Genomic DNA, 17,186 nt, shown 5'->3' on the forward strand with positions numbered 1-17,186 from the left:
GACAAGAAAGTCCTCATGGAGCTGCAAATGATCAAGGAGAATAGGTAAAAGGCTAAGAAGGCAAAGGTCAAGTTGACTTCCATTGAACAAGAGATCAAGAATGACCGTGAAACTTGGCTTGAGATGGTTAATATACACCTTGAGGGGCTTCTTGAGAAAGCCAATAGAGACAAGAATATGCTTCGCCACATGGCCTACTACTATATGACTCGGAACAAAATATGCAATATAAGGATGAGGAAGCTTAAGGCAAGGTTGAGGAAGGTCTTAAAGAGAAAAAAGGAGAAAGAAAAGATAAAAATCCTAGCTGAAGCCTCACTAGCCCATCAAAGCAACTAATGATGGAGCCTTGTGCCAAATCTGGGCAAGTTTTGACTATTTTTGGTCATTTTCAATTTTTGAAATTTTGCAACATAGAAAATTGCCCTACGCTTTTCACTGGATGACCTTTTGAAGAAATGGCTTGTATATTTGGATTCAACATGATGAAAACATCAAAACCATAAAATCTTAGCAATTTTGGAGCAAAACTTGGTCACCAAATGGTCAAAAAACCATAAAAAATGACCTCTCTGCCTCTTTTTGGACACATAGAAGCAACCTTGGGAGATTTCACTTTTGAGGGGAAAAATGACCTCCAAATGCACAAATTAAAGATGTTCCAAAAACCAGACAGGAAGCCCTTTCCAATGAGTTATCTTTGCCTCAATTTGACTAAGGGAAAGGTCTCCAAAAGTGGTTGTGAAGCGGCGCTACGCACCTGGCCAGTGGCGCTACGCATAGAGCTAGTTTGCCCAAAAATCCAGTTTTCGCCCAGTTTCTCTACAAGCTGAATTTTTATCTCTTCATGGATGAAATTATTATTATAATTGATGTTATGCTATGTAAATTTAATTGTAAAATGACCTTAGAGGGTAGATTCATCATTTTGAGGTGGTTTGGGGGTCAATGAATCAATTTCCATGCCTATAGAGGCAAGCTGTTCCACTGCCTATATTCTTGTTCCTTGTTGGGAAATGGTTGTAACAGTTCCTTATCTCTTGGATTCGACCCCTGAGGGCTAGCATAGGTGGTTTGATTTTCTATATTATGTATTTTTTCAGTCATTAGCAAAGATTGGACTCTCTTGAATGCTCTGAGCTACATTGTACACCTTTATCAACTGTTTGGCAAGGAAATAAACTAGGATTTGCAACTACTTTTATGGGACACTTGTGGTAAAGTGTTTTTTCATAGTTTCTTCTTCTGTTATTAGTTTTTCTCATGTGATATGTGTGCCACAATTTGATTCATTCTTCTATGCTAAATGATATCAAGATAGAAAGGTAGAATACATTGGTTACAGTGCTCTGCCTTGGGAAACCATTTAGTTTTTGACGTTTTCTATAGCTTGAGAAGTATACATGATCTTTGCATGCCCTCCTGAGCTCCTCACCAGTCTTAGACCTACCATCTCACTCAATTTCAAGTGCTAAAACACCTACCTACCTCGCCCCATAGAACACCCTGCATTCCTGATTTGATTTCCCGGACTCAAAGCTGCCTGCTCCATTTGATCCAGAAAAACCATCAAAAGCAATCAAAAAACCATAGAGCTACTATACCTAGCCTAAAATCCATATTTGCAGTCATCTTGACTGAGATTGACAAGGAGAGAGCTCTCTCCCGACCTGGTAGGGCTAGCTACCAGGTTAAGCTTGGTTTGTCGTTATCCTAGGATTGCCTCCCTTCAGCCTTAGGTCAATCTAGGCTCTAACATATTGACAACGATATAAAGAACAAATTAGCAGGTCAAAGGATTATGAACAGTATTATGCGAAGTAGGTAAGATATACTAAAATGTATTTTTAGAAAATATGTTTTTATCTGATGAAATGTATTATGCGAAGCAGGTAAGATTTATCTGTTTTTAAGATGAAATGTTATTTGCAGATTGGGATGCTTTCATTGGACGTACAACAACAAGAATAGAACTGAGAAGAATGGTGGGAAAAAAAGCAGGCAAAGAATTGGTGAGAAAGTCGATATTCTCAGTGACTATGGGTGCGAACGATTTTATAAATAATTATGTGCTTCCCCTTCTCTCAATAATCGAGAGGGAAACTGTTAGCCAAGAAGGTTTTATAACTCAACTTATTGATACCTTCAGAAGTGAGTTGAAAGTAAACATCACTCCCAGTATGTACTATTCTCTTTCGTAACTGATATTGTTAGATTTGTTGGTATGTAATTGCTACTGTTAAATTTGTGGGTATTAACTGGTATTTTGTTATTATTCGTTGGTATGTGCAGTTGCAGAGATTGTACAAGTTGGGAGGTCGCAAAATAATAGTGATATGCGTAGGACTTATCGGTTGTATATCATATGAATGAACTAGAAGAAAGAAAGAAAGAAATTATTTTAACGTCCACGAGGCTAAGATAGTCTATGGGACAGATTGCTTCTTCATCTGTTTGATGTATTCGGCCCTTTTTCTGTAAAGATTCAAAATAAATGCTCCCAGTTTCTCGACAAACCCCTCGCTAAATAGATTATCCCAAGAGCTAGCTATCAACATATCTAAACTGTTGTCTTTGAAGGCCTCACATTCTAAAATGAATTTTTTTTTATGTTTCCACTTTTCCGGAAGAACAAAAAATTCATACTCTTTCCTCTCACACTTACTTTGGCCTTTTCCAATGCCCCGTTTCACAACAGAGTTGATGAGAATTAGTCCTTAACTGAGCAATAAGAATTTTGGCTCTCTAAGAGATATTCGCCTCTATGTATGTTTTTGGTTGATGACTATGAGTGGGATTAAATACTTCAATATAGTACTTTTTCTTTCTTCCTAGCTCCTTATCTCAAGTACGCTTGTGGAACTTTTCCATAACAAAAGCTTTTATCTCTTTGTTGTTTATGGGACACACGTTCAAGCAAATACCCCATTTACTAAACCATTTGTTATTTTTTTGCATCCAATTTTTTTTTCTCTTGCACAATCTATCATTAAAGACAACCTTAGGCCATCTACCCTCTTCCATTTGCTCAATTGTTTTTAAATACCTTATGACTTGCACCATAGCAATTGCTTCAATAGGAGCAGCCCCTGTTTCACTTAACAAGATAGCATAAGGAACTGCACTTTTAATCTTAAATTTGTTTGTAATCAAATGCTTCTGAATTTTCTCAATTTGTTTCCACTGCATGTCAGGCCCATAGTTCACAACCATAGAGAATCATCAGAATCACTAGAAGCCCAAAAAGAGTTTGAGTAGTTTTCCAGTTGATGAGCCCCGAATTGGGTAACTTATTGGGCTCATTTTGCCTAATTGTCCTTGTTCAATCCTCCATTTTTCATAGATTATGCATGTTTTTCTAGTATGTTTATGTTATTTGAACGAATAAGGGTGGTCACTCTACCAAGGAGGCTAATACGTGGTCATTTCAGGTTTTTTGGACAAATTTTGGAGAAAAACCAAGCAATTATGGCCCAGGTGACAGCCAAGCTTGAGGTGAGGATTCGTAGGGAGGTTGTCTGTGGCATTAAATGGCCCTTCCTCGAAATCTCCACCCTCAACTCCGAGCTCAACAAACCACCAAAACAAGTTCTAAAGGCAGCCAAGCAGCTTTGGAAAGAGTGACTGTTTACTACAGTTGGAACAACCGAGTCCCTTGAATCTAGGAGGGCTGCTAGCCCCCTCGTATTGTATAAATAAGAAGGCCTCAGCCTTCATAGTTTACTTTTGGAACTGTTGGTATTTGCACTATAGTGTTGTCCTTTCTTCAGCTCGTTTTTTTCTTAGCTACTGCTGTACACTTTCTTGTGATGATTATTTTTGAGTAATGGGAAGCAACTTTACTTGGCATCAGATCTGAGTTCTTTATAGGAGCCTGCAGCTCTTGGGGTTGGGCCCAACCCGAGTGCTAAGGCCTTCTTTATGTATTGTTATTTGTTCTTTATGCATTCGCAAAATTATCTCTGTTAAGTAGATTAAATCTTGCTGATTAACTAGGTCATTCTTAATGGTTAGAAGGACTTTTGATGCTCAGATTTAGTTGATAGGTTGTTAACAGGGAAAAGCTTCAAAAAGGGCCATCAAACATCATTGGTTTCACCTCTCCCTCAGTGGGATCAGGAGCTGGGATCAGGGACACCTTGTTGCCCACAAAAACGCTGATTTTGCTTTGCCATGTAATCACTAGTGTTTGATTTTCATGTGTAGAAGTTGGTTACAAGTTTAGAATTTTTCTTGCTTAGTTGCATGAGTTAGTATACATGGTTTCTGTTATCATTGATAATTCTGTTTCCAAAAATTTGCTCAGATTAGCTTAAAGACCAAGTGTTTTCGCAGCGCATGAATCCTTTAGCAGTTTCGCAGCGCAGCCTGTTTTAGTGATTTCGTAGCGTGCTACGAAATGGGGGATTTGTTCGAATCCATAGTAGCTGTCATGCAAAAATAGTTCTGGGGCGGATACATTTCACAGGTGGCATGTTCTCAAGAAGTCATCATCGATGCTTGTCATTAAGTTTGGTCAGTGTGAGTTTCTTAGAAAGGGTGCAATAATTGGTTCATTGATGGATGCATGACCAATGCCTATCATACAGCCATTTGGGCAGCAATCTTTGTTCAATAGATATGTGGACAGCTATTACAATGATGCTAATGGATCTGTTGGTTCTTCATATCATACAAAGACACTTAAACTCATCCCAGCATGCAGAGTTCAGGAAATGATGATATTTTGTATGCAGCATATGCAAACACAGTTACTTGCTTGGATGTGCGCATGGCACCTTTCAGTGGACAAGTGCAAAAGTACACATTCAATACAGAGGACATAAATCAGATTACTATGAACTTTAAGTCATCTTTTCTTGCGGCTGCAGATGACAGTAGAGAAGTAAAGATTATTGACATTCATCAACATTGCCTTTACAAAACACTCAGATCCATACACACAAATATTTGCAGCTCTGTGCAGTTTCATCCTTGGCGGCCATGGGAAGTTATATCTGGGGGATTAGATTAAAAAATTGTAGCATGGGACTTTTTAAGAGGAAGTCAACAAATGGTTATAGACGCTGCAGTTCCCACCACAGAAAATGCAGAAAATGCCTCGAGTACAAATCAAATTTGTAATCCTCCTTTTGTTCATGCTTTGGCGGTTCCAGAGGAAAATATGGATAAAAAAAACCAGGTTGTTGCTGCAGCAAGAGGTGATGGCATCATTGAAATTATTGATCTCAGATTTGAGTCATACGTGACAAGAGCAAAAAGTAAGCAGTCATCACGTGCTAGAAAAGGATTTCAGCCCAAATCATCGAAAAATACAAATGTAAATGAGAACGTTGCGAGTGGGGAAATTACAAAGGGAATGAACGTATTCAGAGCCTAGCAGATAAGAATGCCAGAGCCAATGGCAGTATGCGAAATTAAAGGAGATATCTCAACTCTCTCTTTTCAAAAAAGACTTGAAGTCAAAATTGTTGGGCCGGTGGAGATTTCTTTCCGCGGTGGGTGAAACTGATTATTGACAGGTGGCAAATTCAATGGAATAGCATTTATGTTTGGGGCGCAAGTGTTTGATGAAGTGCCAGAGAGAGATGTAGTTCATTGTCTTCGTGGCTTAGCTCCACAAGAGTTCTTTTTTCACGCAAACGGGTGGCAGAGAAGGTTTTGTCAATAGCATTAACAATGAGCGGACTCTATAAGGATATCCATAAACCGGTTCCAGATGAAGTTTGCAGGGCTTTAAAGAAGAAACGAAAATCTTTCTCTGGGCTGTAACAAGCTTAATGTATGGAGCTGGTTGATGTGTACAAGATTCGCCTCCCAAAGTTCACTGTTAAAGTTGTAGTTCAATATATGCGAAAGGTAATCCAGAGGAAGGCGCATTTTGATATCATGGATCTTGATGTTGTTAAGATAGCGACAAAGTTTTTTATTGCTGCATTGATTCTCGAGAATACTTTTACATCTGTGTTGGACATGGCTGGAGTTTTGTTACCTTTTCTTAAGTGGTTTATAGGAGGCACTGATTCCAAGGGTCTAAGGATTTTAAATTGTCTGGTTCGTTCTCCATGGAATACTATTGATCTTATAGATCAGGTCGAACAACCAATTTTATTCCTATCTGGCTCTCGGGATGAGATGGTTCCACCTTCACACATGCGCAGGCTATATGAAAAAGCTAAACGGAATCTAAGGTGCTTCTTTGTAGAGTTCCCAACAGGTATGCATATGGATACTTGGTATGTTGGCGGGGATCGATATTGGCAAACAATACATCATTTCCTGGTGAAAGAACTTTCAAATCGTGACGGAAATAAAGAAGGCTCAAGAGATGGCTGGGAAAATGAGTGGGGCAACCAGTGAAATATTGAAAAATTGGAAAAGCTTGTTGTATCATCTGGCTAAAGCATCAGGCTTTATGTACATTAATTTTTCTTGGATATCACTTTATGTTCTCGAGTTTATGTATTCTAAATGTATTCTTGTTACTTTCAATGGGAGACTGTCATTTCCAAGAAGATATGGGTAATTGAGTTTTCTGGGAAAGCACGCATTTGGAATTCTAAGAGTTCAGGCCAAAGCAAATCAGAAGCTCGAAAAGATTTATGTGCAGTTGGTCCATCTGTTGGAGGTTCATGTTACAGGGAATGTGATTCTGAATCTCAGCATAGCAAAGGTGAAACTGAAGAATGGCAACAGCAGCTATTCAATTTTGTGAGGAGTTTAGAGGAAGACTGTGTTTTTTAAATCACACAGCAGTTTCGTAGCGCGCTACGAAACTGCTGTAGGTGATGTTTTCAATACAGAATAAACAGTTTGACCGGGAATGTTAGAAGAGAGACACCTGTACATCAATACAGCCTACAGCTCATCTGGAGACATGGTGTTTGGTAGCAGCGTTCCATACTTTGAGTTATTAAAGATTTGGGAACATGCTGCTACATTTTCGGAGGATGGTAGGAGACAGGGACCTTAAAAATATGTGTTTTGATCCTGATGATAAATGATCCATCAGCGCTTACAGGTATCCAAAGTCAGCGTTCTTTGCATCTGTAGCTCAATCATCTTGAGCCTAACCAACAAAAGACAACTGTCAAAGATCAAGAAAGGAATCAGGCATACGAGGAGATGAAGTTAGAGTTTTAGTGTGATTAGGACTCTTTGTAATTACAGCTCAATACTTTATGTATTTAATGAGTTTGTTTAAAAATAGATAAGGGTAGTTAATGATAGGTCATCGAGCTCCCCTCATGCTTGAGGAGGAGACTCGAAGTAGTTAAGTAGGTTTTCCTATATATAGTGAAAACTCTGATGTAAGTGGGGTTGGAGATTTATGAAAAAAACAGAGTTTTTATATTGGCTTATGTAAAAAGACTTTGACAGTAATAGAAAGGTTACTTTTTCTTCCCAAGATTCATCTTGTGTTCAAATGCTCAGAATATATGTGGTTTAGTCTTAATCCTTTCTGTTTTACAGCTCATTAGATATGCAATCACTCTGAATTCACCTAGTGCTCAGACTTCCTGTGTATGTTTATGAGTTGAGGTTCTTTTTGAGAAATGTTCTGAGTGTTTAAACATTATATGCCTTGGCTTCCATGATTGAGTAGTTAATAGTTTACTGCAGAGGTGTTTGACTCCATGAGCCCAATGGAAGAAGTGTTATTTTGTTGTTCCAACCAGCTTATTTTCATGTACTGTTTGAAGAGTTAGCCATCTTTTCTTGTTATTAATTCATATCAAAAATCTGTGAGAGAGCCCTCTCTGACTAAGGAGGCTAAGCCTTAGTCTAAAGCCTGGTTTGAAATAGTTGCATGAGATCTGGCTAAGTAGCAGCCCTTAGTACACGATTTTGTGATAACAGTTTCATTGCAGTTCAAACTTCTGTTCATTCTTTGTACTGACAGTTAGATCAGATTAGGTCAACGTAACTAGGTTTTTGATTTTACAAGTCTTCATCGGTCCAGTTGGAAAAACGACTTGCAGAGCACCTGTACCACTCCTCTACCTGCCCATACTCCATCAAACCCATCTGCTCCATTCCACAGCTCAGCTTCTAGCCGTACGTTTGCCATTTGCTCACATAACCCTAGTTTTTGTGCATCATTGCTTCAGTCTTCATTGAACAAATCCAGCCATCTACCTCTATCCTCAACTCCATCCACCAAGTCCTGGTCCACCTCCAACCCTTATCCTACCTACATACCCACTCCTTCATCTTTCTCTATCCATCCATCCTCCAAAATCCCATTTCTGAACATCCTGTAGAACCCCTGCAGACTTCCTGTAGAAGCTCACGAATGAGGTTTCTTGATAGCCAAACTCTGTGAAACTCTCTGGAAGGGTGTTAGGGACCCCTTAGGCCCTCTCTGAACCTTCCCGACCTCGTCCAAGCATTTCCTCTCACCAATCCACCTCTCCATAGTCAAAACAGTCAAATTACATGCATGATAATTCTGACAACTTATTCAAAAATACAAAAAGATGTTTTTTTCAGATGTTACTGTAGAAGTAGCTTAGATACATGTATTTACCTTCCTAGAAGTCAATGGCATCTCTTTCAGTAGCTTGCATCCTCTTTCTTGCATTGGTAGGGATAGCTGGTAAAATTAGGGTTTGCTAGGGTTTGCGTTTTCTTTTAGCTTTTCAGTTTCTTTCTGCAAGTAGATCAGCCTTCTTTAAGTTAGCTTTCATCCATCAGTTAAAAAGCTTCTTCTCAGAGCTCATAGAAATTGGCTTAAGCTCCTAGCGGACTTGTGCCGGCTAACCAAGTGACAGCTGCGGCAAGAGCTAGTACTTGTGCATACAGCACCGTCGCTTCCAAGTTTGTTACGAACTACCGGGTTGATAAAAGTAAAGAAGGGAGTCCCAGGAGTTGCAACATTATTGCTACAATACTGGAGCTCATCACTCTTTTTGGCGCCGTTGCCGGGGAAGCATCAGAGTATTTGTGATTGCTGCTTTTCTTCTATTTTCCTACTCTAACCTTCTACTAAGTAGTTTATTTCATTTCCATTCTGCAATTTCATTTCTGCGAAAGTAAAATAGACATTTCCTGCTTTCATAGATTAGCCTTTCAATTCCGCAATTTCAATTCTGCAAGCGTAGAATAGAATTTCAATTCTGCAAGCGTAGTCTAGCATTTCATTCTAGAAATTTGATTTCAGCAAAGTAGATTAGTCCTTTCCTGCTTTCATTTCAATTCCGCATTTCCATTTCTGCAAGATAGATTTTAGTTAGTTTCAATTCCATCTATTTTAGTTTTGCAGGTACAAGCAGAGAAAAAAGCAAAAACAACCAAAAATCCTTTCATGCCTCGTAGGAACAGAGACAATACCGGAAAATTCCTACCCAACACCCCCACCACTTCACTGAGTCACCCTTCTCTCTTCTTTGGTGGCAGTGATCCAAAAGAACCTATAGGTGAACCTCTTGAGATATACGAAGATCTTATAACAGAAGAAGAGCAAGAAAACATTCCTTTTGAGACCATGGCTGACAACAGAAATGGTAGAGACGATGACGAGAGAATAGAAGGTACCTTCCCCATCCGAGAAACCAACAGGGACATAAAAATGAAGAACATAAGTCCCTCAGCCTTACCTCATTTCCATGGATTGACCACTGAAGACCCCGATACCTTCCTGTTTGAGTTTGTTGTCCTTTATCGAACTTATGACTATACAGAAGATGAGCAAAAGTTGAAACTCTTTCCCTCTACCCTCAAGGATGCAGCATTACGCTGGTTCATGGGGTTACTTGGAAACAGTGTCACTACTTGGGCTCAGATGCAACAAGCCTTTAACAACAAATACCGGGATTACTGTAGGTCAAAGGAAACCAAGGGAGAAATTTTTCGGATGACCATGGGAAATGATGAGTCTTTAGAGGACTACGAGGAAAGGTTCCAACTTAGCTATAAACGGGCCAGGTGTACACTTGACCCTAAATCTCTAAAGTTGGTTCTGCTCTAAGGAGTCGCTGAAGACCTCCTAGATACCCTTCACATGCTAGCTCGAGGAGACATTTACCAACTACCTTATGAGGACATAAAGACTGTGTTTAGAAACCACTCTAGGGTAGCCCGGAAAAGAGGTAGGGGGAATCCACTTTCAGCTAGTACTACCTTCTCCAAGCATGAGTTTGCTAATCAAATGGAAGACCTCAAAAGTGAGATGAGACAGACCATTTCCATGCAACTTGATACTTTCCGAATCCAACAAAAAAAAGAGGAAGCTGAGAGGGCTTTGGCCATTTTCTGTCCCAGATGTACGAGGAAGCACCTTAAGAACGAGTGTCCATTGCACTCAATAGAGGTATGTTTCGTTTGTGAGGAGAACCACCCTACAAACTAATGCCCAACCTTGCCCGGATTCAAAGCCATGTACCAAGGGACTGAGGCACCCACTGAACCTCTCTACTTCTTCAACCAAAGGAGGCCGCATGGACCCAGACCTTACCAGCAGGGGATGCAAGGGACATCCCAAGCTTATTATAGCCCCAACCAATCTACTCACATGCCTTCTTGGGGTCCCCCTACTCATCCTTCCTGTTCTGCACCTCTGCCATGGTCTTATCCACCTCAATACCATACTCAACCCACTGCTCATTCGTTTCACTCACATTTCCAGCCACAGCCTCAGTGGAATGCACCTCAATCGGGGTGGAGGCCCCACTACAACTCTCCTCCTGCCATTCTACCTCCACCACTGGCTCAACCACAACCATTACCTCCTGCTCCTCCAAGACAACCCCAGATGCCTGCTCAACCGAACCCAAACCCCAGCAACCGACAGGCCCAACAGGTATACACTGGGGAGACAACATGTCCTACCTATACTGTGGAGATCCAGGAGATCAACCTGTGATCCGGAAAGACCCTTCCAGATCGCCAACCTCCTCCCCCAAAGGATGAGGAAGAGAAACAGGAAAGTGAACCCAAAGCCATTCCACCCTTTCCTGAGAGACTAACAGTAACCACGCAACCAAACCCAGAGGAGACTGAACTTCTGGGAGAACTGAAACAGTTGTTTGTGAAAATACCACTTCTCCAGGCCATCAAAGATGTACCAATATACAACAAATTGATTAAGGAGAAATGTTTCAGGCACCCAGGCAGGCGAAAGAGAGATGCCTCGACTATTAATGTCATTGGACAACTGTCTGATCTAATGTTGGGGCAAGTAATCTGTCCAAAGTATTTGGACCCTGGGAGTCCTGTAGTTGATGTCCACATCAATGGCACCATAATCCCCCATACCTTGATTGATCTAGGGGCTGCCATTAATGTGATGACCAGGGACACCATGCTTAAACTCAACCTTCAAAATTCCTTAAGGAAGACCTCGACAGTCCTGCAGTTGGCAGATCGCTCCACCGTGACTCTCGAAGGGATTGTGGAAGATGTCTTGGTCTCTGTTGACTCTTGGGAGTACCCTGCGGACTTCTTGGTCCTTCAGCCAAAGGCAAAGCTCACTGGATACCCCCTCATTTTGGGAAGGCCTTGGTTAGCCACTGCGGATGCTTACATCAGTTGCCGAGCTGGAAGCATGACCATCAAGAATGGGCCTATGTCCAAGCAGCTAGTCCTATATCCTCCTGCCCAACCTCTGCTAGAACATGACTTACCACCCTGGTTGGAAGAAGGAGATGAGGATGAGGTCTACTTCGCACCATTTTGCACAGTAGAAACCACTAGGGGAGGTCCTCAAACGGAGGATGATTTGATTGAGACTTTGATTCAAAATCCACCTCCCAGTGCACTGTCCTTATAGGAATTAGTGGAGGATACCCAAGCCAACACCCTAGTGGACCTCTGTGTTACTGATCCAACCTCTCCTAGAGTTAAGAATGTGGAGTTTGGTCCTGAAAGAACTTTAAAGATCAGCTCCTCCCTATCTCCTGCCCAAGAGAAGGAGTTGTGTAGCTTACTGAACAATCATTTAGATGCTTTTGCCTGGAGCTATAAGGAGATGAAAGGAGTCCATCCTTCGGTCTATACCTATCACATCTACATTAAAGAAGATTGTAAACCGGTCAGGCAGCCTTAGAGGAGAATGAATCCAGCCCTTAAGGACATTGTCAAAGAAGAATTGCAAAAATTATTGGATGCAGGATTCATCTATCCTATCTCCGATAGTGAGTGGGTCTCGCCTCTAGTGCTGGTGCCCAAAAATAACGGGAAGTGGAGAATCTGTGTAGATTACCGAGAACTTAACAAAGCCACAAAGAAAGACCATTTCCCTTTGCCTTTCATAGATCAGGTGTTGGATGGACTGGTAGGGAAGAAGTTCTTCTCTTTCCTAGATGGATTCAGCGGGTATAACTAGATCCAAATCAGCCCGGAAGACTAGGACAAAACCACCTTCACCTGTCCTTGGGGTACCTTTGCCTATCGAGTCCTTCCCTTTGGGCTATGCAACGCTCCTGCCACTTTCTAGACAGCAGTATTGAGCATCTTTTCGGAGTTGGTCCATGATTCGGTAGAAATCTATATGGATGACTTTACTCCTTATGGGTCCAACTTCCAAGAAGCATTGACTAATCTGTGAAAAGTTCTAACCAAGTGCATTGAGATGAACCTGTCCCTCAGTCCCGAAAAATGTGAATTCCTGATGACTGAAGGGATCGTGCTAGGTCATACCATTTCTCGGCAAGGATTACAGGTGGACCCTAATAAGATTGCTATCATCCAAAAGGTCCCACCTCCTCAAAAGGTAAGAGATGTTCGGAGTTTCCTAGGCTTAGCAGGGTATTATCGAAGATTCATTAAAGACTTCAGTAAGCTAGCCTCGCCTTTGTTTGGACTCTTAGGGAAGGATGTTGAGTTTAAATGGACTGACAACTGTCAAGGAGCACTGGATGAGTTGAAAGATAAGCTGGTGTCCGCCCCGATCTTGAGAGGTCCAAACTGGGCCCTACCTTTCCACATCCACACTGATGCCTCGAACAAAGCCATAGGGGCAGCCTTAGGACAAGTTGAGGAGAAACTCCCATATTCCATATACTTCGTCAGCAAAAACCTGTCCAAGGCAAAAATGAACTATACTGTAACCGAGAAAGAGTTCCTGGATGTAGTCCATTCCCTAAACAAGTTCAGACACTACATCACTGGTTATCAAACATTTGTACACATTGATCATGCTGTAATTAGATATTTAATGAATAAGCCTGATGTCAATGCTCGTATCATTAGATGGTTACTTTTGTTGCAGCAATTTGATTTGACGATTGTTGACAAGCCAGGTAAGGAAAATGTTGTTGCTGACTTCTTGTCTAGATTGGACTTGCCTGCAGGTGAAGAAGGAATGTGGATGACCAGATGCCAGATGAACATGTGTTTGCTATCTCAGTGCTCTCTCCATGGTTTGCTGATATAGCAAATTACTTGGTCTCAGCACAGTTCCCTCCGCATCTATCCTCAAAGGAGAAGAGAAAAATTGTAAGGAAGAGTGTCCCGTTCACTTGGATCGGGGGCAACCTATTTAAACTTGGCCCAGATTAGATCTTGAGACGTTATGTTAGGGAGGAGGAAGTCTTTGACATCCTCCTAACCTGTCATGATGGACCTTGTGGAGGCCACTTTGCAGTAAAAAGGACTGCCTTCAAAATTCTACAGGCAGGCTACTATTGGCCTACTCTTCATCAAGATGTCAGAAGATACATCAGCCAGTGTGATCGATGCTAGAGGATGGGAAAACTGACTCCAAGGGATGAAATGCCTCTCCAACCTCAAGTGACCTTCGAGCCATTTGAGAAGTGGGGCATGGATTTTGTGGGTCCTATCAACCCTCCTTCAAAGCAACGGTCTTACATCATTGTGTGCACCAACTATCTGACCAAGTGGGCAGAAACAAAGGCAATCAAAGCAGCGACAAAAGAAAAGGTGGCAAGTTTCTGAGGGAAAATATCTTCTACAAGTATGGCTACCCAAGAGAGTTAGTCACAGATCAAGGAAGCCAGTTCACCTCCAACTTGATTGAAGATTTTCTCGCTCATCACAAGATCAAGCACAAGACTTCCACCCCCTATCATCCTCAAGCAAATGGGCAGGTGGAAGTCACTAATAAAGCATTGGAAGGGATTTTAACTAAGGTTGTGAGCAGCAGCAGAAAGGATTGGGCAGATCGCCTGGTTGAGGCCACCTGGGCCTACAACACCACTTGGAAGACCACAACCGGTTTCACACCTTATGAGCTGGTCTACGAGAAGAAAGCTTTGTTGTCCATAGAGTTCGAGTACAATACATTAAGGGTGGCAGCTCAGCTGGACCTAGATCTCAACCATGCTCAATGTGAAAGATTATTGCAGCTGAATGGATTAGATGAACAAAGAATGCAAGCCCTCCTCCACTCAGAAGTAGTTCAACTCCAGAGGAAGATATGGCATGACCGACACCTTAATGAAAAGCAATTCCATCCAGGAGATTGGGCGCTGTTGTATGACTCAAGATACAAGGATTTCAAAGGAAAGCTAAGGACAAGATGGTTAGGACCGTATACAGTGGAGAAATGCAATGACAATGGTTCAGTCCTTATTAGGACCGTTGATGAAGAAGCCATCCCCATGCTTGTCAATGGGCATCGATTGAAAATCTACAAGAAACCCCTTTCAAGGCAGGAGTTCATTGAAACTGTGGAAAAATCAGTGCTGGTAATAGAGCAGGGTTCTGCCTCTGTTCCGGCCACGCCTTGATCATAAAAAAAAAAAAGGAATAAAAATATCCCTGGACGAAAACCTCTCTGAGGCGGCCAGGGCAGGCAGTGAGGGTGAAAACCTCAGGGAGGTGCCCCTGCTATCTCTCAGAAAATAAAGAATTTGAATAAAAAGATCCTTGGGTGAAAACCTCTCTGAGGTGCCCAGGTCAGATAGTGGGAGTGAAAACCTCATGAAGGCGCCCCTGTTGTCTTTCAAAAAAAAAAAGAGAAAAAGAAAAAGAGGAAAGAAAAAGAAAAGAAATAGGTCTCATCTCTGAAAAATTATTGCAGGTTGCAGGGAATGCAGTGCAGATAAAGGAGGTCGCGCAAAATAAGGACAAGGGTCCGTACCAAGTTACCAGACATCCTCACAGACACTCCCTCCATGGCCACTCACTTTTTCCAGGATTTGGACACATTCGGGTCAAGATTCAACCTCCTACAGGAAGTTTCAGGGCTTTCTACAGGAAGTTCTGCATTTCTACAGGAAACATCCTGTAGAACCTTTGGGCAGGCCAAAATCGATTCTGAAGAGGGATTTAAAGCTTGAAATCTGTTGATGAGGCATGCAGCCACCCCTTTTTCCCATCCATCACCTGTTTCATCTCTTTCCACCACCATTACCACAATCTGGACCTGTTTCCTGCACAGTCATGCAAAAAGTCTTGATTTCCTCAGATTGCAATTTTTTTCTCAAGGGACAAATCAAGTACATGAAGGCCCGCACACTCTACCTGTTAAAGCTTCATCAGGACCCTTCAATCGTGAATGCAACCCTGCTCGTTTCAGCATGCATCCCAGGAGGAGAAACAGCTACAGGATGTCCTACAGGAATCCTGTAGTAGCTGATCCACCTGGAATACACACTATGGAGTCAATAGCAGTTGAAATCAATGCAGGAGGCATGCAACCAGCTCCACTTGAACGTGATCACCTCCTCGACAGCTGAGAAAAGGCAGAGCCGTGCACGCAACGTTCACTACCAGTGGATCAAATTCCGAAGCCTGCATGCAGCATCAGCCAATGAATGAAGGAATTCCAACGCCTGTGCACAAAGCAGCAATGAGCAGAGCCAGTGTTCCACGTCCAGAAACCTGCAAAGCACGTCCACGGCCACAGAGGTAAGTGCCTAACCTTATTTCGTCAAATTGCATGAACTATACTACGAGACTTGCATGTCTGTGAATGGTGCAGGTTGAACAAATTCGGTGGCCAGTCAACTGGCCACCCACAGTCAGTCGGATAGCCTCATGGGATCCGAGCGAGCTCGGTTACGCTCAAATCCGCCAAAGGGCCGTGAAGTCGACACGTGGGAAGTGTCCAGTTGAGGAAAATCGGCGGATTTGCAGTGAAATCGGCAGATGGGCAGTGATGACGGCGGGTAATGGCAGAGATAGAAAAATGTCGGTCAGAGACATGCCGGAGAATGATGGCTGTGACGTTGGCCAACAGATCAGCCTGGACACCTCACCCCCGCGCCATGAATTGCGCTGTAATTCAAAATCCTTCGGCCATAACACTCACATTAACCACTACCATTTACTATTGCAACCGGTTCAGCAACGTACGCGTCCTCCTCCTCTGCAGTTCGTTAGCCCAAGCTTCTCGGCCCATTTCAAACTCCTCCCGCGTCCCAAGCTTGCTCAGAAGCGCCGTGACGTCCTCCAGCAGCCGGCAAAGCTCTCTACAGGAAGGAGCTCTACAGGAAGCATAGCACAGCCTCCCGGAGCAGAGAAACCCGGATCTTCTGCGTCGGAATTGGAGCTTCGAAGAGAGGTAGGCTCGAAAAACGCCATACCCGTGCATGAAATTTCAAAAGGTGGTAAATTAAACTATTTGGAGTAGGGAAAGTTAAAACAAGTCTGCCTGTGGGTCAAGAATTGTCGTTTGCCTGGGTGATACACAGAGCTTTTTTCAGTTGGTTCAGTGTTACATTCTCCTCCACGGTGCCTGTTAACGAATCCCTCCTGTAGAAACGATAAACCTCTGTAAGGACTGATCTATGCATAAAAAATGTGACTTGTATATGGTGGGTGTGAAAATTAAGCTCTGCACTCTGTCTGTGAGAGCCTAATTTCATTTTGACAGTCAAGTTTTGGGGAAGAAACAACATTATAACCTGGGAATTGGTGAAAAGGGAGATAGAACATCTGAGAAACCCTGTCCTGAGAATCAAAGGAGGAAACCATACATAGAATTCCCCTTCTGATCAGTACGCAAGCCAAAACAGAGTATTTTTCACCATGCCAGGAGGGTTTATCAGAAAGGAACCCTCGGATTCCAAGAAGTTGAGAGAAACTCCTGAGGTGGTAGACCTATTTACCCATGCAAAGTGGATGACCTTCTGTGACAGAATTCAAGGTGACGATGATGAGATAACAGAGGAGTTCCTAAGGTCCCTGTAGCCTAAATCCAAGATACTAGCCATTGTAAATTTTCGAGGATTGACCTTAAGACTCACCCCACAACTCATTAGCCGGGTCACTGACTTGCC

The 17,186-nt window shown here is 42.3% G+C and overlaps 2 pseudogenes; both read left to right on the forward strand.

Annotated features, from left to right (window-relative positions):
* Nucleotides 1-17,186, forward strand: part of LOC149141764 (GDSL esterase/lipase At4g16230-like) — a 79,285-nt pseudogene that overhangs the window by 52,215 nt on the left and 9,884 nt on the right.
* Nucleotides 4,700-5,380, forward strand: LOC149141765 (uncharacterized; annotated as a pseudogene).

This window comes from Pinus tabuliformis, chromosome X (assembly GCF_031772625.1).
Source record: "Pinus tabuliformis cultivar Carrire ecotype Pingquan chromosome X, CPIR1, whole genome shotgun sequence".
Taxonomy (NCBI): Eukaryota; Viridiplantae; Streptophyta; class Pinopsida; order Pinales; family Pinaceae; genus Pinus; species Pinus tabuliformis.